At 39.7% G+C, this 25,573-nt stretch overlaps 1 pseudogene; it reads right to left on the bottom strand.

Annotated features, from left to right (window-relative positions):
• The window catches only part of LOC108395209 (BRISC complex subunit Abraxas 2 pseudogene), a 61,227-nt pseudogene extending 37,216 nt beyond the window's left edge, over nt 1-24,011 (bottom strand).
• Nucleotides 24,012-25,573: the final 1,562 nt, after the last annotated feature.

The raw sequence follows: 25,573 nt of genomic DNA on the forward strand, positions 1-25,573 counted from the left end.
GATACAAGTACTGCAATACCTGCTTTTTTCTCCCTATTGCTTGCGTGAAATATCATTTTCCATCCCTTCACTTTTAGTCTGTGCATGTCTTTGGGTTTGAGGTGATTCTCTTGTAAGCAGCATATAGATGGGTCTTGCTTCTTTTTATTCATTCTTTTACTCTTTGTCTTTTGATTGGTGCATTCAGTCCATCTACATTTAGGGTGATTATTGATAGACATGTACTTATTGCCATTGTAGGCTTTGGATTGGTGGTTACCAAAGGTTCCAGGGTAGCTTCTTTACTATCTAATTGTCTAACTTTAACTCAGTTATTATGCTATTATAACATGGTCGGATGATTCTTTATTTCTCTCCCTTCTTATTCTTCCTCCTCCATTCTTTATATATTATCTGTTTTATTCTGTAGTCTTTTGTGTTTGCTTTGACTGCTTTGTGGGTAGCTGATTTTATTTTTTGCCTTTAGTTAGGATTTGTTTGGTTTGTTTTCTTTGCTCTGACTTTATTTTCTCCAGTGACATCTATTTAGCCTTAGAAGTACTTCCATCTAGAGCAATCCCTTTAAAATATCCTGCAGAGGTGGTTTGTGGGAGGAAAATTCCCTCAACTTTTGCTTATCTGGAAATTGTTTAACCCCTCCTTCAAATTTAAATGATAATCTTTCTGGATACAGTATTCTTACCTCAAGACCCTTCTGTTTTATTGCATTAAATATATCATGCCATTCTCTTCTGGCCTGTAAGGTTTCTGTTGAGAAGTCTGATAATAGCCTGATGGGTTTTCCTTTGAAGGTGATCTTTTTTCTCTCCCTGGCTGCTTTTAATACCCTGTTCTTGTCTTTGATCTTTGCCATTTTAATTATTATATGTCTTGGTGTTGTCCTCCTTGGGTCCCTTGTGTTGGGAGATCTGTGGACTTCCATGGTCTGAGAGAATATTTCCTTCCCCAGGTTGGGGAAGTTTGCAGAAATTATTTCTTCAAAGACACTTTCTATCCTTTTTTCTGTCTCTTCTTCTTCTGGTACTTCTATAATACCAATAATGTTCCATTTGGATTGGTCACACAGTTCTCTTAATATTCTTTCATTCCTAGAGATCCTTTCTCTCTGCCTCAACTTCTCTGTGTTCCTCTTCTCCGATTTCTATTCCATGAAGAGTCTCTTGCACCTCATCCAGTCTTCTCTTAAGTCCTTCTATTGATTGTTTCATTTTTGTTCTCTCCCTCTGGACTTTATTCATTAGTTCTTGTACTTTTCTCTGCAGGTCCATCAGCATGGTTATGACTTTTATTTTGAATTCTTTTTCAGGAAGATTGGTTATATCTACCTCACCAGGCCCTCTCTCTGGGGTTGTTTGAGTGATTTTTGACTGGACCAGGTTCTTCTGTCTTTTCATGGCTATAGAAGTAATTGCTGGCAGGTGGCACATGTTTCAGCTGGGATAACAAAGTCCCTTCCTGCTTGCTGGTCACTTTGCCCTTCTATGCTGCCTGTGCTATTTACCCACACACAGGGAGCAGTCTCTGGGTTAATTTGCTGAGCTGCCTTGGGTGGAGCAGCCCTTGGGTTAGCCTAGGGCACTGCCGGGTGTTGTAGACTCACTGGGTGTGTTCTCCTGTGAGAATGGCACCCCTTGTGCCTTCTGGGCTTCCCCTGGCTTCCTCTCCCTATGTTGGACAGCTGCATGCTTCAGGAAGCCTCTGGGTCTGTCCCAGTTAGCTGTGCAATGGGAGAAGACTCAGTGTTTGCTGTGGGCAATGCTGCTCCCCAGCTGGTCTGCAGCAGTGGTGGGTCAGCCAGTTTGCTTGCAGCGTCGGTGGGGGAGAATAAATGGCACACTGCTTATCACCATGAGGGGCTTTGTAACTGTGTAGCCACGCAGGAGATTAAGGCGCCTGAAGTTCTTTAAGATTCCCAGCCTGCTGGGCTGAGTGTGCCGGGATGATTTTGTCCACCTGTTAAACCCTTGTCCCTATAAGACTTTTAAAGCTCCAGTTTTTCTTTTGTCCCAGGGGAGCCAGCTGTGGAGACCCACTCACAGTCTCCATCTCGGATTTTACTTTTCCATTTCCCTAATATCCAGTACACCATGCGATGTGTGTCTGTGCTCCTGGTGCAGATTACTAGAGCTGATTATTTAGCAGTCCTGCACTTCCAGTCCCTCCCCACCTGATTCTTTTCCTCCCACCAGTGAGCTGGGGTTGAGAGAGTGCTCAGGTCCCACCAGGTCATGGCTTTGATCTTACCCTTTTGTGAGATGCTGAGTTCTCACAGATGTAGATGTAGCCTGACTGTTGTACTGTATATTCTGGTCTCTCTTTCAGGAATGATTGTTTTTGCTGTATTTTCAAAAATATATATAGTTTTGGGAGGAGATTTCCTCCACCCTACTCATGCCTCCATCTTCCAAAAGTCCTTATTTCTTAAAAAGAAAAAAAAAATCTATCAGTCACAATTTGTGATTCTTGTTAGCTCAAGAACTCTCCACTTACTAGTGATTTTTCTCCTGAGCATTGAGAGTTGGAGTTCCTCCTGTTGTTCACTCTATGCCCTGCCCCTCCATTCCAGGCTACTTCCTCCTGAATCTATCAAGAGCACACCCATTTAGTGAGTCTCTACATACACACTTGGCAATGTTAAATTTGTAGGAGCAGAATTTTCCAGAGGCAACGCTAGCTCAGACCAGAAAAAATAGGCCTGGAAATTTCCAAGTCAGCTTTCCTAGAAGCTCTTCGGGATATATCATAAATAACTTAGTTCACCTGATAACCAGGTAGGAAGAACATCAGGGGGACCAGTGTAAGTGATGGCAGGGCCTGTATTATGTGGGTAATAAATATAAGTAGATAGCTTTGCTAATGGATAAGGTTAAAGGGCATGAAGAAAGAACATAATTAAGATCCCTATCAAAGTAAATTCCAAAATAATAAGAAAAATCAATTCTTTAAATATTAAATAAGATAATTGACTAAATGGATGAACTGAAAAATAATCTTGGAATTATATGTTTACAAGTAGCACAATGTTATACATTTAAAAAGAGAAAGACTACTACTTATTTAAAATGCAAGGTTTCCAATGATTGTTTTTTCTTACATGAAGTATAGAGACTAAGTTAAAAAAATGTTTACAGCGTGTGTAAATTTTTAAAGAATTCACAAAATAATAGTAAGAACATGGCAAATAATCTAGTAAAAACAATAGAAAAAGGATATGACCAAGTATTATGGGTTGAACTGGATCCTAATCCAACATCTAGTGTCCTGTAAGACGAGGAAAACTTGGGCCCACAGACATGCAGACTACATGGCTATTAACGAAGAAAGCAGAGGATGGAGTTAATGCTGCCACTAACCAGTGAGCACTTACATTCCAGACGCTGGAAGAGGCAAGAAAGGATCCTATCATAGAGGCTTCAGAAGGAGCATGGCTTTGATAACACTTGATTTCAGACTTCTAGCCTCGAGAACGCTGAGGGACTACATTTCTGTGGTGTTAAGCCACCTAGTTTTGGTAATTTTTACAGCAGCACGCCAAGAAAATGACATAAAAACTAATGTAAATGATCAATAAATATTAAGTCAGTTTGACTATCTTCTTATGAATCATTGGCCATTCATAATTTTGCCTCTGTCTTTGCTGCCACATATCCTAGTATCCACAGAACAGCCAGAATGTTCTTTTCAAAATGTACATTGAATTAAATCACACTCCCTCTAAATATCAACCAATATCTGCTATATTTGAATAAGTTTGTTATGAGAGACAACAAACCCAAATATCAGAGGCTTAAACAAATAATATCACTTAATGGGGCAGTAGTGTTATGGAGGTCAGGGACTCAAGTCTCAGGAAGGACTTAACTGCTTTAAATCCATGAATCCACTCCTCCATTCTCAGATTAATATGACATTATTTCCTACTCCTTCTCTATTATCCCACTATATTTTCTACTCAGTCATCAACTTTTCAACTCAAAGTCATCAAATCATAATCAAGCAAAATTCCCTAATTGCTCACATTTTTCTCAAAATGCAAGGAAGACTTGGAATTCAGAAATAGAACTATGATTTGTTTAGACCCAATTATAATTTATTCTTTGGTCTTGGACACATTTCCTATGTCTTTTAATACTTATATGGACTTTAATATGCCAGTTACATATTTGGATCTTGATTACTTCTGTCTCATCTCACATATTTGTTTTCTAGAGTCAGTGTTTTCCTTTCATGTTTCTTCAATAAAACTCATTCCTAAATAGGACATTTTGCACTAGCTGTTCCTCTTCCTTCTATGACTGACTCCTTCTTATTTTTTAAATTGCAATTTAAGTATATTTTCAAATAAGCATTTCCAGTCTACCCAAAATAAAATTACCAACCACTCAATATCTATCATAATACCCCATTTTAATTTCCTGCAGTTTTACCACTCTTTGAATGCTTATTAGTTGATTTTTCTAGCTCTCCCACTCCCACCCAATCCCATTCCAGAATGAAAAATCCTTGAGTGGTAATTTTGTATTGTTTAGTTTATCCAGAGAACATAATAAAAATTGCTCTATCACATGCCCTGAATTAATATTTGTTGAATACAAGCATATTAAAATAAGACACAAATTTTTATTTAGGAGACATATATACACAAAAATATCTAGTATTAATATCTAGTATTAGCAAATGGATAAGAGAACAGGAGGTGCATACTGTGGGTGGTAGTACAAATTGGTATAAAATATAGAGAGGGGGCTCTCTTGTCCCCTCCTGGTGTGAGCCAGGAGCTCTGTCCTCTCACTTTCTCTGCCAATACAAGCCTCTAACCTGGCTTTCCTAAAAGAAAAGAGAAAAAAGAGGAGAGGATAACATTAAAAAAAACATGTAAAATTTTATGACCCACAGAACTCTTCTAAAACCACTTTATAAGGCTAGCATTACTCTTATAACAAAACGAGATAAGAACACTATAAAAGATGAAAATTACAAGCCAATATACCTGATGAGCATAGATGCAAAAATCCTCAAGGAAATTAGCAGACAGAATTCAACAATATGTTGAAGGATCATAGACCATGATCATGTGGGATTTATTACAAGGAAGCAAAGAGCATTCAACATATACAAATCATTCATTTTGGCACATCACACTAACAAAATGAAGGATAAACATCAATGATCATCTCAGTAGATGGAGAAAAGGATTTGACAAAATTCAACATTCATTTATGATAAAAAGTCTCAACAAAGTGGGTATAAAAGAAATCTGCCTCAATATAATTAAGGCCATATATGACAAACCCACAGCTAACATCATACTTAATGGTGAAATGCTGAAAGCTTTTCTTCTAAGATTAGGAACAAGATAAGGATGCTCACCCTTATTACTTTTACTCAACATAGTAGTGGATGTTCTAGCTGTAGCAATCAGACAAGAAAAAAGAACTAAAAAGCATTCAAATCGGTAAGGAAGAAGTAAAGTTGTCACTATTTGCAGATGACATAAAACTATATATAGAAAACTCTAAAGACCATCAAACAATTGTTAGAACTAATCAATGAATTCAGTAAACTCACAGTATGAAAAATTAACATACAGAAATCAATTTTATTTCTATTCACTAATAACAAGCATTGGGAAAGAGAAATTGAGAAAACAACCCCATTTACAGTCACATCAAAAGAATAAAATACCTAGGAATAAATTTAACCAAGGAGGTGAAAGACCCATACTCTGAAAACTATAAGATATTGTTGAAAGAAATTGCTGGCAACACAAAGAAATGAAAAGATATTCCATACTCATGGACTGGAAGAATTAATATTGTTAAAATATCTATACAACCCAAAGCAATCTACAGACTCGGTGTACTCCCTATCAAAACACCAATGGCATTTTTCAAAAAACTAAAACAAGGAATCTTAAAATGTGTATGGAACTACAAAAGACCCCAAATAACAATCATGTATGGTGCCACAAGGTAACTAGAGTTATCATGGAGATCATTTTGTAATGTATAAAAATATTAAGTTGCTATGATGTACCCTTGAAAGTAATGGGACATTGCATATCAATTATACTTCAAATAAAAAGAGATTTAGAAGTAAGACTAAAGTAAAAGTATGTAATTAAGGGCAACTAAGGTAAGGAGCTTAAAATAGACCAGAATATGTCATCAACATAAGCCTGAGATATATACTTATGTGTCAAGAGCTATATCTCTATCAGGAAAATAAAACAGTTCAGGATGCACAGGGAAGAGTGGGAATAAACAGGAATACATTGATGAGACACAAATTGTTTAAGAGTAAAACTTGAGATGAGAAATGAAGAAAGTGGTCTTAGGACTTAGAGAAGAGATGATGGCAGTTGTTAATACTGACTTGTCTGGGAAAACTTCATTTTAAAGAACAAATTAAAAAAGTTACAAATGCAGGTGACATAATCATGGATTAACAAATGGTAAATTGCCCAGCCCCAAATATAGATTTTTAAAGTTTGTGAGGGCTCTCAATTCTCTCAGGGTTGGTATGTGATGGGGACAGGAGCCAGGCAGATCATTAGACTGATTTGACATCAATGCATGTGAAGAAGCCTAGAAAAGCTTTCTTTACCACAAATTCAATATGAGCCAATAGTGAAATTAATTTGCCTAAAAGGTCAATTCAATTTCATGCTGTGTTCAAAAACTACCATATCCAATCAAGGGTATTCCATCATTCTTTATGGTAAGATCATACCAGAATAAAATGCTTTACTGTACATTTTTCTGTCCATAAGATTGAGTTTTAATATTTAAATGATACAATAAAAATTTTAATATGGAATTGAAACTTAAAATGCAAGATGGGTAAAGAGGCTTTTATGGAATATGTAGCATGTCCAGACAGCATAAAAATATATAAATTTATTTGTATATGTTAATACATTGTATTCATTACACTTATTATATGTATATGTTAGAATATGATATAAATTTTATTTATATGTAAATGTAATACTTTTCAAACATTCTTCCCTATTGTTGAAAAAACAAACAAAAACACAAACAGAGATTCTTCCCTGGGATAGCGGATAATTTTCAGGGAAAAGTAAATATTCTGGTTCATATCATTTTTCAGATTAGGAAATGCTGAAGATTTCAATGGAAGATAATTTCAGTGACAGGGCTGTTCTGGCAAGCCTGCTCTTCTAAAGGCTGGAGTGTTCATATAAAGTTGGACAGGGAGCTCATGATCTATTTCTCAATATATGTAGATATTGGGCAAGAATAACTATCTACTATCAGGTTTCCCTCTGTTGTGAGTGTTTAAATATGCCATTCATTTGAACACCTTCTCATTGAGTAATAGAATTTTCATGTATGGTTTCAATGAAAAATAGAACTGTTTGGCTATGAAAACTTTTCAAGTTACTCTTGTTATCCTTTTTATAGAATATGAGATGCAGAGGATTAGGGACTATTTATGTCTCGTTTGCCACTCCCCCAGAAGAAAGTCTGCTACATGGTAGGTATTCAATATTGCTTCAGAACTGAGTGATAGCCTACTTACTTTTTATATTCTCTAACAGTGAAAATAGAAATTCTTCTTGGTATATATGATCTTATCTCAAGAGTTACCATGTTAGATTAAAATAGAAAAACAGAAAACAAGTGTTTTCTCACATAATTATCCACAAAATGCATAATTATTCAGAAAGTCAACTCTGCCTTCTCAAATAATCTGGAGAAGTCAGGAAGGGTGGGAGAAAAATTTCAATGATTTTTTTAAATATACAAAAGCTCCATTGAAAAATGCTGAGCAAATATTCATGAAGCCAGTTACCATAAAGCAGAGCTTACTTGTAAAAAATCAAAGATGAAATTCAAATTTTAAGTTAGACCCAAGAAAATATAACTTGATGAAAACTGTGATAATTGGCTATATATTTTAGTTCAGAACACTAATGAAAAAAGAATTAAAAATCTTTGGTATCTACAATAGTAGTATATTGATATAAAGAGTAAGCATGTATTTCAAGCCAGAGTTTATACATATGACCACACAGGTGTGCATTGTATAACTGCAGTGTACAACCTGTACCTGAATGTGACTGACAAATCACTCTTTACCAAGCACAGTGTTGTGCACACTGCATTTCATTTAATCTTCACGACAATCTCATGAGCAAGACATTACAATCTCCATTTTACATCCAGGGAAATTGAGGAATACAGAGATTGGATGGTATTCTTAAGATTAGTATCACATCTACTTAACTCCTAAGGCCAATTCTCCTTTTATTTAGCATCTCTATCTGAAATACCACTATCTAATTAATTTGGCTATTTAAACCAATATTTATTTGATAAATAGAAATTGTTGGCCTGATTAATTTCTACAAAATTATATTAAGGATTAACTATAAATGTAAGCAAAGTCCATCATTGTCTTGCCTGAGGGTTTCAGCCCTGGGCAAGTTCTCTATGGATTCAATGAGACCAAGAAATGACAATGGAACATTCTTGGGGTAAAAGGGTTTACACCTGGCTTTATTCTCACAGCAGTTGAACTAGAATCATGTCTGCACCCAGCAGTCTGCAGGTCCATAATCCTTTTGAATCTCTGCCTCCTCTCAGAGCACTGGGCAGAGCTCTTTATATAGTGACTCAGTCAGTAATAGCTCATCACATACAGGTGTTGAAGTAGTAGCCTAGCAGCAGGCCAGTTACATCATCAAGTAGTTTAGGGTCAGGTGAGGATGCTGGCCATAGGGACTTACATTTTCCCCACAATCATGATATTGCTTAAAAGTTAAAATTAAACTGTAATTAAAAATTAAAACTAAATTAAGATTGCAGCAACCAACAAAAAATAAGCAAACAAATTATAAAATAGGCAGTTAAAAAATGTTATGAAACACAAGGGTATTCTCAAATATTAATGACATGGAAAGTCTTCATCAAATAATCTTAAGTCTTTACAAGTACTAAGAGGTTTACAAAGTAGTACTATAATTTATAACCTTAATGTCTTTCTTTTTCTTTACACACCACATTCATGAAATCTATTGAACATCTGAATTTTTGAAACTGTTACTTATCTGATTCTAAAGTTCACCTGTTTCCAGTTCAGTATAGTGAACTATATCCTCTTCTCTTCTGAAAGATAATTTCAATGATAAAAGAATATAAATATAAAAGCAACCCATAGTTGGTGGAACACCAAGAAGGGGTTATCAACTGAGCAACACTGAAAAATATTCTGAAAATATAAATGGAATTACACTGGATTAATGACAGATTTAGAGCACAAAAAGACATGCAATCCGATAAGGCCAAATAAATAGGGTAACTTCTGAGTGAAATAGAATTGCCTTCAGGGAATCTAGACCCAAGGTCTAGGTTTATCACTGCAGGTGGAGTGAGAGTAAACCAAGACCTAGTCAGTAGGTTGTTCACTCAGGATGAGTTCAGTCATATGCCCGGCTGTGATGTTTGTTCTCAGTGAGCCCTGTAAAATTAACTACTGAAATATATAATGGAGAACATGTTCACTGATAAGATTCAAGAATAAGCTTTGCACCCAAAAAAAGAATTAAGGGACTTAACCTTAAGTAATTTCAGCTGAGAGTACTTACACCATGGAATCAGCGAAAGCTGCAAAGAACAGCTCTTTTCTTTCAGAGAATCAGGTGTTAAACATTTACCAGAGCACCTCATATGGCCACATTTAGCTTCAGGGGAGGCTGGAAAATGAAACATCGCCATTCCGTATTTTGTTGGCAAAGCAGAGAGTGATGAAATGGTGGAAAACTGGTAGTAACTAATACAGGAAAAGATATAATTTTAGTTCTTGAAAGTTAAAAATTGATTGTACAAATAATTTCAAATCTCTACTTAAAGAATGAGTTAATAACCCATAAAATGGAATTGGTAATCTAGAAGATAACTTTTTTCCAAAGTATAGTACGAATTGAAAATAATGTAAAACTGTAAAGAAAATTTAAAAGGCATGGAGTATAGATCTGAAAGATTCAATATCAATCTAATAGAAATTTCACAAGCAGTGTAAGTATTCTACAAATGAAAATAGAAATAATGAAAGAAAAAATATCAAATACTTAACATAAAAAATGTTCCCTCAGGGACACATGTCTAGGATAGATCTTCATGTGATCTGGACATCAAAATATAAAAAGAAATTCCTACTACTACATTTAGGATAAGAAAAATAATTTACTTACATTTGATTCAGATTAGACTGTAAATACCCAACATTTGCCAGAGTGGAAAATAGACACACTTTCCACTACGAATGGAAGTGTAAATTGGTGCAATCTAACAGTTTCTACAAAACTATTAAATAAACATATCATCTGAGTTATCAGTTGATTATCTTGGTATCCATCATCCATTAATATTGGCACAAATGTGCAAAGATATATGTAAAAAATAATTGCTGAAAAATGTACAGTAGCAAAAACTGGAGTCAGCCTACAGGTTTACCACTTAATAATTAAATCAATTTTAACATTTTTCAAATTATGGAAATCTATATAGGCAAGTGTCTTACTAATGAGTTTCAGCCCCAGGCAAGTTCGCTATGGATTCAATGTGACCAAAGAAAATGACAGCAAAACGTTCTTGGGGTGAAAGGGTTATACCCAACTTTATTTCCAGGTGGCAGTTCAGTCACTAAAATCCTGTTCACTCAGAGCGAGTCTGCAGGCAGCAAGCTGGTCTCTGCCTCTGGGCCCCTCTGTCGGCACAGCCCTCCCACAAAGCCATCCTCCAGGCCTCTCTGCACAGTCGTCCCACACAGCTGTCCTCTGGACCTCTGTTCTTAATGCTGCCACCACTCCAGTCTCTGCTGTGCTGTCCTGAAGCCTTGCAGCCCTGCCACCATGTCATGTCCAGAGCACTGGGCGGAGCTCTTTAGATAGAGTCAACAGCCATGTATTGCCCACAGGTGTGCAGTGAGCTTGTCAACCAGGGCCAGGTGAGAATCCTGGCCACAGGAACTCTCATTTAATCCCAAGCAAGTAAAAGAGTAAGTTTTATCTCAATATACTGATATAGAAGGATTATGCTACATATTTTTAAGTGAGGAGTAAGTTGCAAAATAATGGATAGAATTCATATATCAGAGGAAGTGCAGAGGATATACAAGAAAGTGTTAATAACAATTAGTCTTAGAATTGGTGAAAGCAGATGAGAACTTCCACCCTTTATTTTGTACATTTGTTTCATGTTTGATTTTCCCAAAAGGAACAAATCCTCTTGTACTTTTTAAGTTATAGAGTTGACTCTTGAACATTATAGGTTTGAATTACCTGGGTCCACCTATGAGCAGATTTTTTCAATAAATACAGTCCAGTACTGTACATGTATTTTCTCTTATGACTTTCATAACCTTTTCTTCTGTCTAGCTTACTTTATTGCAAGAATACAGTATATAATACATACAAAATGTGTGTTAATAGGGAGTTTATGTTATTTGTCAGACTTTCAGTCAATAGCAGGCTATTAGCAGTTGAGTTTTGGGGGAGCCAAAAGTTATATGTAGATTTTCAAATGCATGGTTGTGAGGGGACTAATGACCCAACCCCTGTGTTGTGCAGGCATCAACTCTACTAGAATATGTATTCATGAATACAGACTAGATTTTCAAGCAAAAGAACAGTCCAAAAATACTGAGGAAAACATAATAATAAAGAGCCTATATCCTTCTGAGTTATAGTTTTCATACTTAGGCAGAAATAAAGCAACATCTGATAAATTTGATTATATAAAACCTGAAACAAAACTATAAAAACAGCCCCCTCCAACTAAAATTAAAAACAAGTATAGTGTATGGAAAACAAATACCATAAACCCAGATAAAAGACAAAAAGAAACTGAAAGGATAAAAATGTATAAATGTATAATAAAAAAGTATATTAATATATAATACAAAATGGAAGACAAGGAGTTTAAATAACTTGTCTAAAGATTATATAGCTGAGTAAGCAAAGATATGAAAGGGTCGGAAGTTTATTCAGGCAGCATCGGTGCACAGCTCACGGCCCAACCACCCTGCTGCCCGCCAATAACCGGCAAGTGCTGGCCACAGGGGCAGGACCCGGGCAGGGGGCAGGACCCGGACAAGGGGCAGGGCGCAGCAACAAAGCCCCCAGACTCTATTGGTGGAAGTCAGGACCGAATTTCTGTACAGAAATGTGTAAATGATTTAAATGCCTTCAAAATGTGCCTACCCTTTGATCTGGCAACCTCATATGTAAACATTCACTCTAAGAAGATAACCAGGTAAGTATTCACAGCAGTGACTACAATTGTGAAACTATGAAGACCATTTAAGTATTCAACAATAATGGATTGATTAAAGTAAATGTGATGTATAGACACAGATTTATATATATATAGAGAGAGAGAGAGACCTACAGCAGAGAGTCTGAGTGAGCCGTGAGTCTGCCATTACTAGCTGTGTGGACTTGGGTAAATTACGTATGTGCTCTCAGTGGGAAAGGGTAATAGAGAGCAGTGAAGTGGGGAATCGGTGTTTCAGAGTGAATATGGGACTTTCTAAGGTCTTAAGTAGAAAACTGTAAGAAGTGAGGTAGTGCAGAACAAGCACTAAATATCCAGAGAATACAATTCCAGTTGCAAATGCCAAAGCCCCAGGTTGGGGAGTTTGCTGGGTGGTTCAGGAGGAGCAGGAGGTCAGGGTGGCCGCAGCAGAGGGAATGACACACAGTGTTCTTAGTGAAATTCATGGGAGCTAGTTTCTTCTTCGTACTTGTTTGGAGTTTTGCATTTAGCATGAAGTATTTTTGCTATGAAAAACAAAAAAATTTTGTATTTTGGAAAAAAAGAAAATAACAAGTCACTCTCTTTTTGATAACTTTCCAATGAATATTCTGTCTTCAGTTTCTAAAAACACTTGCTCATACTTTCTAAGCAAAATTCAAAGCCATTTGCTTATTCCTGCTCTCATGAGAGGGTTTAACAGTGGAGTGTGTGCTCATGATTCTGTTTGGGACGGTGCTGTTTTAATACTTTGCTCTTTACGTTGCCTTCACCCTCCAACCAAGTTTGATTAGAAACAGTTGTTAGCTTTAAATGGCTTTTTTAAAACTGGCATTTCCCTCATGTGCCAAAAATAATGAGAATATATTTGAAAAGTAGCAAATGAACTTGATAACAGATTTTGCCTGGCTTGAAATGTTTTCAGTAGTTCATTAACTGCAAAATAATTCCCTACTGAATGCCAGAGATACTGTGCAAGATGTTGCCTGGGGCTAAATAATATGTGTTCACCTTTTAATCACACTGACAGGGAGGAAATGGAAAGCAAGTCTTTATTTTAATGGAGAGGAGCTGAGGCGTGGATTGTACAAAGTATCAGATAATTCAAAAACTGTTTATGATTTTGTGGGGGGTGAGGATAGCCCTTCTATGGTATTTCCAATAATCTTAGAATTCAATTCCGTTCAAATAGTGAAACCATATTGTAAAAAACCTGATGCAAGTTGGCAATCCCTCTCATTCCTCTTCTCTGTTTCTGCTTGATCGTCAAGCTGGTGATTGACAGCATCTCTTCCTTCCCAGTCTACGTATTCATGATTTTCAAGATCCATGGCTTAAAAAAAAAATTTAGCTTTCTTTGGTTGCATCTTTGCAGTCGGGTTAGTTCACAACTTTACCAATATGGCATGGATACTAGGCACTATTTACGGAACTGTTGTACAAATCTCTGACTTTACAGGGGCATTATAAGCAAGCTGAGGGCAGGAAATAGTATCATATTTACACTTTTATCCTGATAACTTACACATTGCTTGGCAAGTAATAAACATCTAATATTTGTTTGCTGAAATTAAGAGACAATCTGAACTGCAGTAGCTTCATACTTCATTTTGTAATAAAAGAGAAATTTGCAATTTTATTTCAATAGCAATCCCTGCTGTAATTCTAATTCTCCATGAAGCTAGGTAAGGTCATCAAGGACATGGTTTAATTGCAGCAATTTGTTTCTTTTACTGGTGAGTACCATTGTAGTATGAATTTGTATTTTCAGTTTTATGTCCTTCATGCTTAAAACTTTGTGATTTTTTTAGATGAGGCCAAAAGTAGTTATAATGAAAGATCATTAGTTATTCTGTACTACAATAGGTTTTGTTTATTTTTGGCTTTGATACTATAATGTAAAGCTTAAGTATTTGGTTCTGTTTTGCTTTGGGAAAAAAATGTAAAAAAGCGTACCAGAGATTTATCAAGATTAAGTGGACTATCCATTCTGTATGCCCTTTCCATCCTCAAACCCACCCCCAAATCTATGGTTATAAAACAGAGAAATGTTTAAAGCAAATTATCAGGAATGCCATTAACAATATATCTTGCAAAGCATTGCACAGAATATGCTGCTTCTTGCCATTTCCTTCTTTTTTTCTACTAATAATCCTTTAAAACATTTAAGTGTGACCTACAGGTGCATGCCAACATTTCCCTTCAGAGTTACCTCTGTTTCTTTTTTTTTTTACCTTGAAATTCCTACACCTGCAAAAAAATTACCAGGTAGAGGTAAAGGCAATGATCGACAGCCCTTGGCTGCATCACTGAGGAGATTTTTCTTCTTCCAATACACTCTGCAAAATGCATGCCACTAGTCCCTACTAGTAAATGATATTTCTCTCTTTGCAGGGTTGAGTACTTCTGTGTCTTTCTTTAATGGGCCTTTGTTTTTTAACATGTCTCAAACAGCAATTTCTGAGTTTTATTGCAGTCACTGGATGATTTTAAAGTCCCTGTCCTTTGATTCGAAACTTCCATCCCCAACCAAAAAATCAGTCCCATCTTTGCAGAAGTCATGAGCCTCCTAACGTTTTCCATCATACACTGCTGTGTGCAGCAGCACCAGATTTTGCTTTTGAAATACTGCATTCCTGTATCAAATAGGCTGTACTCTGGCACCCAATGAAACAGGAGCTGAAGCCTTTATGTCTGGGACCTCATTCATCAGCTGCTTGCAATTTAAAGTTTTTAAATGATGCTGTATCAGAGTCTTCAGGAATGTTCTATTTATGACACATGGCTTTCACTGCAGTGTAGTTTTGTGGGTGGGGGCATCATAGTAGAAGAAAAAGTTCATTAAACAATCATTTCACACTTTATAATATAGGCATCTAATAAACACATTGAAAGATTTAAAATATTCCAGGGAGGACATATTCATAGAGGCAGTCTAAAATATGATTTCAGCAATTATAAAAAAATATTTATCAAATGCAGACAACCAATCTGTGTACTTCAGGGGAAAATACTCAATTTAAACTTTGACTTCACTTCTTATTCATCATCATAGACAAAGTTCTAACATTTAATTTCAACTGCAATATTACCATGATTTACTTTGCCTCTATAATCTTCTGCTTTAAAAAATAAGTATATATATATATATATATATATATATATATATATATATATATATATATATATATATATAAAGTTTATAGCAAACAGGTGAAAATTAAACTGAAAATGTATTAAATAATGAAATAAATGAAGCAAGTTATTAGACTGAATTATCTTTTTGAATTAATTTGACAGCATACCATAATAATTAACTTATTTTCAGTTATATCTAATTTGTCTTTCCTTTCTAACCAATAAAGTTAATATGTTTGTTAAAAAATGTCTGGTAAGGTGGCACATTAAATATTTGCCTAGTGCTATTAGCACAAACCTGGTATTTAAACTACCAGACTCTCCAGATCTAACACAGAGATGTAAGTCTCCTTGTTTTTTATTTGCTCTGGGAGGAATCTCTCACATGGCCTTTACACAACAGATATGTGACAATGACTACCTGTTGCTTTGGAGAAAGATTATAACACATTTTATTTATTTTTGTTTTGTTTTTTCTTAAATTGAGATTGCTTCATTTTGGATTTCTCGGTATGTAGAATTCAATTTTCTGGGAATAATGTAAGAAAAGTATAAGCTATGAAAACCCAATTGGGAAGAAAATGTTTACAATCCCAACCTCTTCTTTTTTAGAGAGAGGAGCCTGATCAGATGATCTGATCCAGTTCCAAAACCACCAAGTAGCTGTATATCTTGCCAATGGGTTTCAGCCCTTGGCAAGTTCACTATGGATTCAGTGAGACTGAGGAATGACAATGGAATGTTCTTGGGGTGAAAGGGTTTATTACCTGGCTTGTTCTCCCAGCAATAGGTCGAGCACTAGAATTATGTCTGTATCCAACAGTCTACAGGTCTGTAACCCTCCTCTGTCTCTGCTCCCGTGCAGAGCACAGGGCAGAGCTCTCTGTATAGTGACTCAGTCAATACTAGCTCATTGCCTAGTGTGTGGAAGCAGTAGCCTAACAGCAGGCCAGTTACATCAAGTAGTTTAGGTTCAGGTGGATCCTGGCCATAAGAACCTTCACTTTACCCACACCATGTGAGAAATGGTTGTGCTGAGTGGTGTATGAGTGGGTGTGTGTGCACGTGTGTGTGTGTGTGTGTGTGTGTGTGTGTGTGTGTGTGTGTAAACTGAGACATCTGTGTCCTGATCAAAGTCACAAAGGCTCATAAAGTGCTTGAGAAACCATAATCTGGTAATGATTTGAGGGTCTCCCAGCCTTACGGGAATGTGTATGGGTTACAGCTCTAGTGCCACGAAAGACCAGCTCAGCCAGCCACATAGTTTAGCATTGAAGGCAGCAGCTGCAGAATTAAACAAAAGCCTGTCTTTGGGTTGCCTGATTATTACTGGCTTCACCAGCACCTCTGTCTTAGTTCACAGCAGCAACAATGTGGCAGCATGTTTTGGAGCAGCCACCATGTAGTTGTGATTGCCTTGTCTTATTTTGGGATCCCATCATACCCACTACCACTAGGGAATCTGGTTTTAAAGCATTATCTATTAACCTTAGCAGTGGCCTACAGAAGAGACCTACCACTGAGTTCCTCAATAATACTAATACTATTCTAACCAGCATACTTTTCATCACATGGTAAATGGCATGCCCTTCAGGCTCCCTGTGGATCATGGTCAGCTGGTGTGTACTCTGGGCTTATATAGTTTATATGCAATGCCCATTTCTCCCAGTCTTTTGATCCCTCCTCCACCATGTGACATGCATTTCTACTCATTGTAATGTACGCCATCATTTTTCCAGCTTTCAGCAGCCCTCCTCACAGCATGATAGCACTAGAAGTCTTCTGTTGGGCTTTAAATTCTTATCATGGGAAAGTATTTCCATATTGGTGAACTTCCCCTTATCAAACTTTACAATCCAACTCCCTTGATTTAGCAACTTCAAGGTCCAGTTCCACATATACTTGCACAACTCCTGCCTGTATGTGTTGGCTGGATCCTGTAACTATCAGCATGTAATCCTTTTCCTCTCGCACCAAGCTCAGAATAGCCTCATGTTTTCTGTGAGACAGAAATCTCTACATGGCACCCTCAAGCAAGGGAGTTTGCTAGTTTATCAGGGAGGAGTTTTTCTTTTCTACAAGCCCAGAGAAGTGTTCTGGGTTCCAAAGTCTTAAGGGCTTCATCAGGTACCTCCATCCAAGTTTCAGGGCCCTAGTTCTTCTCCATCAGAGCCCTTAGTTTGCTGCAGAAAACCTCCTATGATTAAGAATTCAACCTCCGGAGTTCTGCTACCCTTGAAATTAATTTTTGGGTCTCATCTTCAGCTTGTCTGCCCTCTGGCTGTAGGCAATGAGAGTCTCTTTATATGCTACTAAGGAAACCCTGTAATGTTTACACTTTCCCTTCAATTAATTATTAATCACTCTCAGCCTGTTTTTCCCCAAAGCATCAATGTTGCACAGAAACAGCCATTTGATTTGATAGTCTTTAGAATTATTAATTTCCTTGTACCTCTCAAACACTTGAGATAGTGCAAGCATTAATGAATTCCTTCCTACCCAGTTCACCACTGTGGATAAAATGAGAGTTCCTGTGGCCAGGATTCTCACCTGGCCCTGGTTGACTAGCTCACTGCACACCTGTGGGCACTACATGGCTGTTGACTCTATATAAAGAGCTCCACCCAGTGCTATGGGCACAACATGGTGGCAGAGCTACAAGGCTGCAGGAGAGCAGAGCAGAGGCTGGAGTGGTGGCAGCGCCAAGGACAGAGGCCCAGAGGATGGCTGTGTGGGACAACTGTGCAGAGAGGTCCAGAGGACAGCTGTGTGGTCAGAGGGTCCCAGAGGATGGCTGTACAGACAGAAGGACCTGGAGGCAGAGACTGGCTTGCTGCCTGCAGACTTGCTCTGAGTGAATGGGATTCTAGTGACTGACCTGCCACCCTGAAATAAAGTTGGGTATAACCCTTTCACCTCAAGAACATTTTGCTGTCAATTTATTTGGTCACATTGAATCCATAGCAAACTTGCCCAGGGCCGAAACCCATTGGCAAGACAACCACCAGTAAAATTCTTAACATATACCACCACAATGTGCCAGGATTATCTGACCAACAGATAATGCATGTCCAGAGTCCTATTTTAGAGCCTACTTTCTAGGTAACTTCCAGTACTGACTCTTTTAGGTAAAGTTCCCTTTATACAGAAACTGAGAAGCAGATACATATTAAGAGATTATAGGTAAGTATACTGGGGAACAACACTTGAAAGGAAGTGGAGAAAGCAGGACCAGCAGACGGATAAGCTGAATTTCAATGCATAGTTGCCACAGAGGCCATAGGCCCTCAGACAGTTCCATAGAGAGCTCAGGAGTTGAAATGGTGTCTTGCCAATGGGTTTCAGCCTGGGGAAGTTTGCTATGGATTCAGTGTGACCAAAGGAATCAACAGCAAAATGTCCTTGGGGTGAAAGGGTTTATTACCCAGCTTGTTCTCCAGTGGTAGGTCGAGCACTAGCATCTCTGCCTCTTCCCAGAGCACTGGGCCAAGCTCTCTATATAGCTCAATAATAGCTTATTGCCTAAAGGTGTGGAAGCAGTAGCCTAGCAACAGGCCAGTTACATCATCAGGTGGTTTAAATGCAGCGAGGATCCTGGCCATAGGAACCCCAACTTCCCCACACTCCACCCCTCCAGAATTCTCACCTTACAATCTACAAGTTTTCAATATTCCGCAAAGGTCCCTGTGTGAGAAAGCTGGAGCACTGTAACCAGATTCCACAATAGCAACAGAGGATAACAACTTAGAGATAGTAAAAATTAAGATACAGCAAGATTTTGATACAAAAATTATAATAATCCTCAAGCCAGAGGAAGTTCCCAATCCACAAAGACTTTAGGGGCGATAAGACACATGTTTTAATGTCACCAACATAGGCAACTCTTGTCCATCAAGTAGGATGCATGCAAGAGAGTGGTCCTGTAATAGGACTGTACCAGGAAGGGGGTCCCTCCCAGGTCTAGTATACCATACTTTTACTCCTCTCCCCATGGGGGTTACTGAAGGGTCTATATATAGTGCTGCTAGAGATGCATACACTGGTCATAATGACAAAACAAAACTCCCTGGTAAGATGCTCTTACCTTCTGGCCATTCAGGATATACTACTGTGACCTTTGGGGGCCACTCTGCTGCTATTCCAGGAATACACAGGAGGCCAACTTCCAGGCCTTGTCCCCAAGGTGCCAGGAGAGCCAGCCATCATGGGTCCATGTGTCGAAAGGTCCAAGGCCACATCCACTCAATGGAGTCTCCGGGGTTCAGTGCAGTTGGTGCTGGCAGCAAGATAATATTCTGGTGGCCAAACCTCAACTTCAGTGATTCTTCCTTGGTTTGTGCTTGCAGTTGTATAGGGAGGCAGCCATGTGTGTTAACATGTCTACAGGGCTCAGGGCTTGATTTCGGGGTCTCCCATTCAAACACTGTAATGCAGTCCATAAGCGGACTGACCATCCCCGCAGACTATTGGTATCTGACTTTAGTCCAGATTTTAACAAGCCATTGTGCCTCTCTATCATGCCTGCTGCTGTAGGATTGTATACCACCTGAAACTTCCACTTGCTTCCCAGCTGTCGTATCCATTCTTGCAGTGTATGTCCAGCAAAATGGGTGCCCTGATCACTCTCAATCACCTGTGGTCAGCCACAGGCAGCAAAGAGATGCTCCAGGCCTCTTTTGGTCACCTGCTGCTCTGCACAACGGGTAGGAAAAGCAAGCAGAAGTCCAGTAGCTGTGGCCACACAAGTCATCACATACCATTATCCTTCTGACACAGGTAGAGGCCTGATATAGACTATCTGCCACCTGATGAGGGATATGGGCCCCTTAGCTATTGTTCCATGTTGCTGTGGAACTTGGTGAAGTCTATTTTGGAGCACACGACACACTCCTTCCGGGCTCTACTAACTTCTTTGAAGGTCAAAGGCAAGCCCCACTGATGGGCTACAGCCCATATTGTCTTCTCCCCTGCATGCAACAAACGCTGATGTAACCATTGGGTGACATCAGAGGCAGGCTTTCCTTCTAACCAATGTATCTGGGCCAATTTATCTGCCTCATCATTTCCTGGGGATGCCAGTGGGAAATGACCTGTCACATAGTACACTGTAATTATTTTGGTCTGACCACAGGCCCATAAGTCTTGCCATAATTCTTGCCCCTCAAGGGTCGGTGACCAACCAGCCAGTTGGCATGGTACCAGGTTGGGAGCCACAGGGTCAAACCATGATAGACAGCCCAGCCATCAGTGCAGACAACTATAGGGGAGGGATCCTGGCTGATCACAAGCCACACAGCCCACAACTCTGCCCATTGGCTGCTCTTCCCCTCACCATCTTCCATCCATATTGTCTCAGTCTTAGGATGGAAAGCTATGGCCCTCCATTTTGGGGGCTGCCATGGCTGGAGCCATCTGTGTACCATACATCTTCGGGTACAGGGGCTCTTCCCTCCTGATAGGGACTCTCTGCTACTAATGGTTCAAAAGTAAGTTCTTCCTGCTTTTCACTAGTATATGTCACTGACCTCAACAAGTGTTGGAGTTCTTCACTCAAGGGGCTACTAGAGAGGGCACTACACTGCTATAGGTAAGCACCCACTTGGCTAGTGTGAGAGTTTGTGCCACACCACTCCTTGGCTTTTGGGTCCAGTCTTGTACCGACCCCAAGATGGGATAGGTGGTTATTACCTTTATCGGGGCCATTCCAGTGATGGGCTCTGTAGCCAGCAAGGTGTGATACACAGCAGCCAGTTGTTTTTCTCTCAGAGTGTATCATAGCTCTGCCCTCTTCCAGAGTTGTGACCAGAATCCAACAGGTTGGTGAGTTCATTCAAGCCTCTGTCAGAGACCCCAGCCACAACCATCTTCAGGGATATGAACATCCAGCTCACAGGCCCTTGATGGGTCTATCACACTTAAGGCCTGCATGGCCTTGACTGCCCGTTTTGGTCTAGTAAAGGCAGATGCACATGTCTCATCCCAGTCCCACCTGATGCCCTTTTGTACCAATCGGTATAAGGGCTTCAGAATTTGCACCAAGTGCAGTATAAACACTGTCCAGTAGCCTAGAAGACCCAGAAATCCTGTAGCAATGTTGCAGTTGTGGGGGTAGGAAAGGCCTGGACTTTGTCTAGAACTGCTTCTGGTATAACTTTGGTCTTACCTGACCAGACGACCCCCAAGAATTTAACAGACAAACCAGGTCCCTGAACCTTGGTGCTGTTCACAGCCCATCCTTTCTCCTGTAAATGTTGTAGCAGTCTAGGTGCTGCACCTTCTAGATCTGAAAGAGTATCGGATGTGAGCATGACATCATCAATATAATGATACTGCTGCACCGTTGGCGGTTTCTCCCATGTAGCCACGTCCTGGGCCACAAATCCATGACAGATGGATGGTGGGGCTGTGGGGGTACCCCTGTGGGAGGATGGTGAAAGTCCATTGCCATCCTTCCCACGTGAAGGCAAACTGCTCTTGATTTTCCTGCTCAATGTCAATGGAAAAGAAGGCATTAGCCAGATCTACCACATAATGGTATGCTCCTAGTTCATGGCTGAGGGTATCCATCAGGTCTGCAATAGAGGGGACAGCAGCATGCATACGGGGTATGACTTTATTCAGTTCTCTATAATCCACAGTCATACGCCAGGTGCCATCTGGCTTTTTTACAGGCTACACTGGGGAATAGAAAGGACTATGGGTGGGCTTTATAACACCCACCTTTTCCAGCTCCTAGAGAGTTTCTCCAATCTCTTTATGCCCTCCAGGCAGTTTGTATTGTTTAGTATTAGTCACCCGCCAAGGCACAGGCAAAGCTATGGGTGGGTGCCTAGCATGTCCCCTCAGAACTGCCTTCACCACACATACTTTCAGTATGAACTCACCTGCAGTGGCCTGCAACCATATACCCTGCAGGATATCAATCCCCAAAATAAACTCAGGAATAGGAGATATATACACAGTATACTCTTTTGGGGGTAGATGCCCTATTCCCAAAGGAATTTGGGCTTTTTTCACCCTGATAGCCTTCCTCCCATATCCATCTATGATAGTGGGGGTCCCGGGGAACCACTCAGGGTTACCGTCAGTCAGTGAACATTCAGCCCCAGTGTCCACCAGAGCCAGGACATGTATGTTCACTGAGGACCAATGGATAGCTTTTCAACATGTGGCCTCCTGTCCCCCCCTGGTCCCTCAGGGCAGGTACCTTGACCTTTCCCTCAGTCAAACCATATTCCCCAATCACCTTCCTGTGTGGGCTCAAGTGAGGTTGGCTCACTCTCCAGCAGGAAGTCTTGCAAACACACAGGCTGGACTTGTGGCTCTGTCTCTGACCTCTGCCTCTTTGATCTTAGTGGCTGGAACTGCTACTCTGGTTTCAGCTGTTGCCATAGCTCCAGTAAGATCCTATTTAACTTCCCATCTAATTTCCTTCCATCTGCTTCTGCCCATATTAAATGAACCCACATCTGGGTCCTTGTAACCTTCTTAGGGCCCTGTAAATTCTTCTTGTGAGTAACAGGTCTTATTTCTCTCCAGGTTCTCTTTGCTTCTGCCTCTCCTATGTCTGCTACTATATATGTCACCTCGCTTATGGGCTGCCTTAAGTGAGAGGAAAGAATGGCCACTAGAGACCCAAAGAGGGATGTAGGAGATGTTTGAAGTACAATATTTCTCATCCCAGTAGTGAAAATCTCTTTATCCAGGTTATAATTGTCTGGACTATAGATGGCATTTCTTATGCCTAGCTCTCATAGCACCTGTTGGAGCACAGCATACGTCTGCCATCTAACAGGAGAGGATGGGAGATCACCCGGATTCGGCCACACAGCGCGAAGTGCAGCCATAAGCCAATTGAGGAGGCAGTGACTCCCTGGGGTCTGACGTGCATTTTGCAATCACTGCCTCAAGGCAGGCTACACTGTCAGGGAAGCCAGCTTTCCCATCTCTGATCCAGACAGAACAATTCCAGCCACCCCTACGTCCCACAGATATAGGAGCCAAGCTGATATTGACTCCGAGGGCATCTGCCTAAGAGCCCAAATCTATCAGCTCAGCCTGAGTATAGGGGTGAACCATAGTGCTCCATGACCTGGGGAGGGGGCTGCTCCTCTCCTTAGGGAACTTTCAGCTGCTCGGTCTTTATTTTCTTTACAACCATTAGGTGTGCTTTCAATACAGGAGGAGTCAGTGCCTCCAAAACCCCTTCATCCTTCCCCAGCTCTTCCATTTCTGGGCTGATGGCACCTTTCTCTCCCCTCCCCCAAGTGCCTCCTCTGCTACAACCTTTACCTTATCTACTGTGCCTCGCAGCAATGCTACCGCAGTCTTCAGAAGCTCTCTTACCTTCAGCTCAATGCTGTGCAGCTGATGTTCTCGTGCCACGTCCACCTGTGCATCCCTCAGAAGTTCATCTTTTTGCTTGATGGTCTCATCCTCCTTCAGAACACCTGGCAGTGCTGCGGTCTTGTCTCCAATAGCTCCTTGCTGCCGGTGCTCTTGTGCCACCTCCTCCCACATCCAGGCCATCTCCTGCCTCAGGGAATTCACAGAGGTTTGCAGCTCACATTCTTGTGGTGCCTCCTCGCTCATCAATACCATTTCTGTTCTCAGGGAATCTACTGAAGTTTGCATTCTTTTTATTTTTAATTTTATTTTCGTATCATTAATCTACAATTACATGAAGGACATTATGTTTACTGGGCTCCCCCCTTCACCAAGTCCCCCCCACACACATCCCCATTCACAGTCACTGTCCATCAACATAGTAAGATGCTGTAAAATTACTACTTCTCTTCTCGGTGTTGCACAGCCCTCCCGGTGCCCCCACACACACTCCACATGTTAATTGTAATTCCCCCTTTCTTTTTTTTCCACCCTTATCCCTCCCTTCCCACCCATCCTCCCCAGTCCCTTTCCCTTTGGTACCTGTTAGTCCATTCTTGGGTTCTGTGCTTCTGCTGCTGTTTTGTTCCTTCAGTTTCCTTTTGTTCTTATGCTCCACATATGAGTGAAATCATTTGGTACTTGTCTTTCTCCACCTGGCTTATTTCACTGAGCATAATACCCTCTAGCTCCATCCATGTTGTTGCGAATGGTAGGATTTGTTTTTTCTTATGGCTGAGTAATATTCCATTGTGTATAAGTACCACTTCTTCTTTATCCACTGATCTACTCATGGACATTTAGGTTGCTTCCATATCTTGGCTATTGTAAATAGTGCAGCGATAAACATAGGGGTGCATCTGTCTTTTTCAAATTGGAGTGCTGCATTCTTGGGGTAAATTCCTAGAAGTGGAATTCCTGGGTCAAATGGTATTTCTATTTTGAGCATTTTGAGGAACCTCCATACTGCTTTCCACAATGATTGAACTAATTTACATTCCCACCAGCAGGGTAGGATGGTTCCCTTTTCTCCACAACTTCACCAACATTTGTTGTTGTTTGTCTTTTGGATGGTAGCCATCCTTACTGGTGTGAGATGATATCTCATTGTGGTTTTAATTCGAATTTCTGTGATGACAAGTGATGTGGAGCATCTATTCATATCTTTTGGCCATCTGAATTTCTTCTTTAGAGAACTGTCTATTCAACTTTTCTGCCCATTTTTTAATTGGATTATTTGCTTTTTGTTTTTTGAGGTGTGTGAGCTCTTTATATATTTTGGATGTCAACCCTTTATCAGATCTGTCATTTATGAATATATTCTCCCATACTGTGGGATACCTTTTTGTTCTATTGATGGTGTCCTTTACTGTACAGAAGCCTTTCAGCTTGATATAGTCCCACTTGTTCAATTTTTGCTTTTGTTTTCCTTGCCCGGGGAGATATGTTCATGAAGAGGTCACTCATGTTTAAGTCTAAGAGATTTTTGCCTATGTTTTTTTCTAAGAGTTTTATGGTTTCATGACTTTACATTCAAGTCTTTGATCCATTTTGAATTTACTCTTGTGTATGGGGTTAGACAGTGATCCAGTTTCATTCAGTTAGATGTATCTGTCCAGTTTTGCCAGCACCATCTGTTGAAGAGACTGTCATTTCCCTTTATCAGGGAAATGTCCATGGTCCCTTTATCAAATATTAGTTGACCATATATGTTTGGGTTAATGTTTGGAGTCTCTATTCTGTTTCATTGGTCTGTGGCTCTGTTCTTG

The sequence above is a fragment of the Manis javanica genome, chromosome 4 (genome assembly GCF_040802235.1).
Source record: "Manis javanica isolate MJ-LG chromosome 4, MJ_LKY, whole genome shotgun sequence".
Classification (NCBI taxonomy): Eukaryota; Metazoa; Chordata; class Mammalia; order Pholidota; family Manidae; genus Manis; species Manis javanica.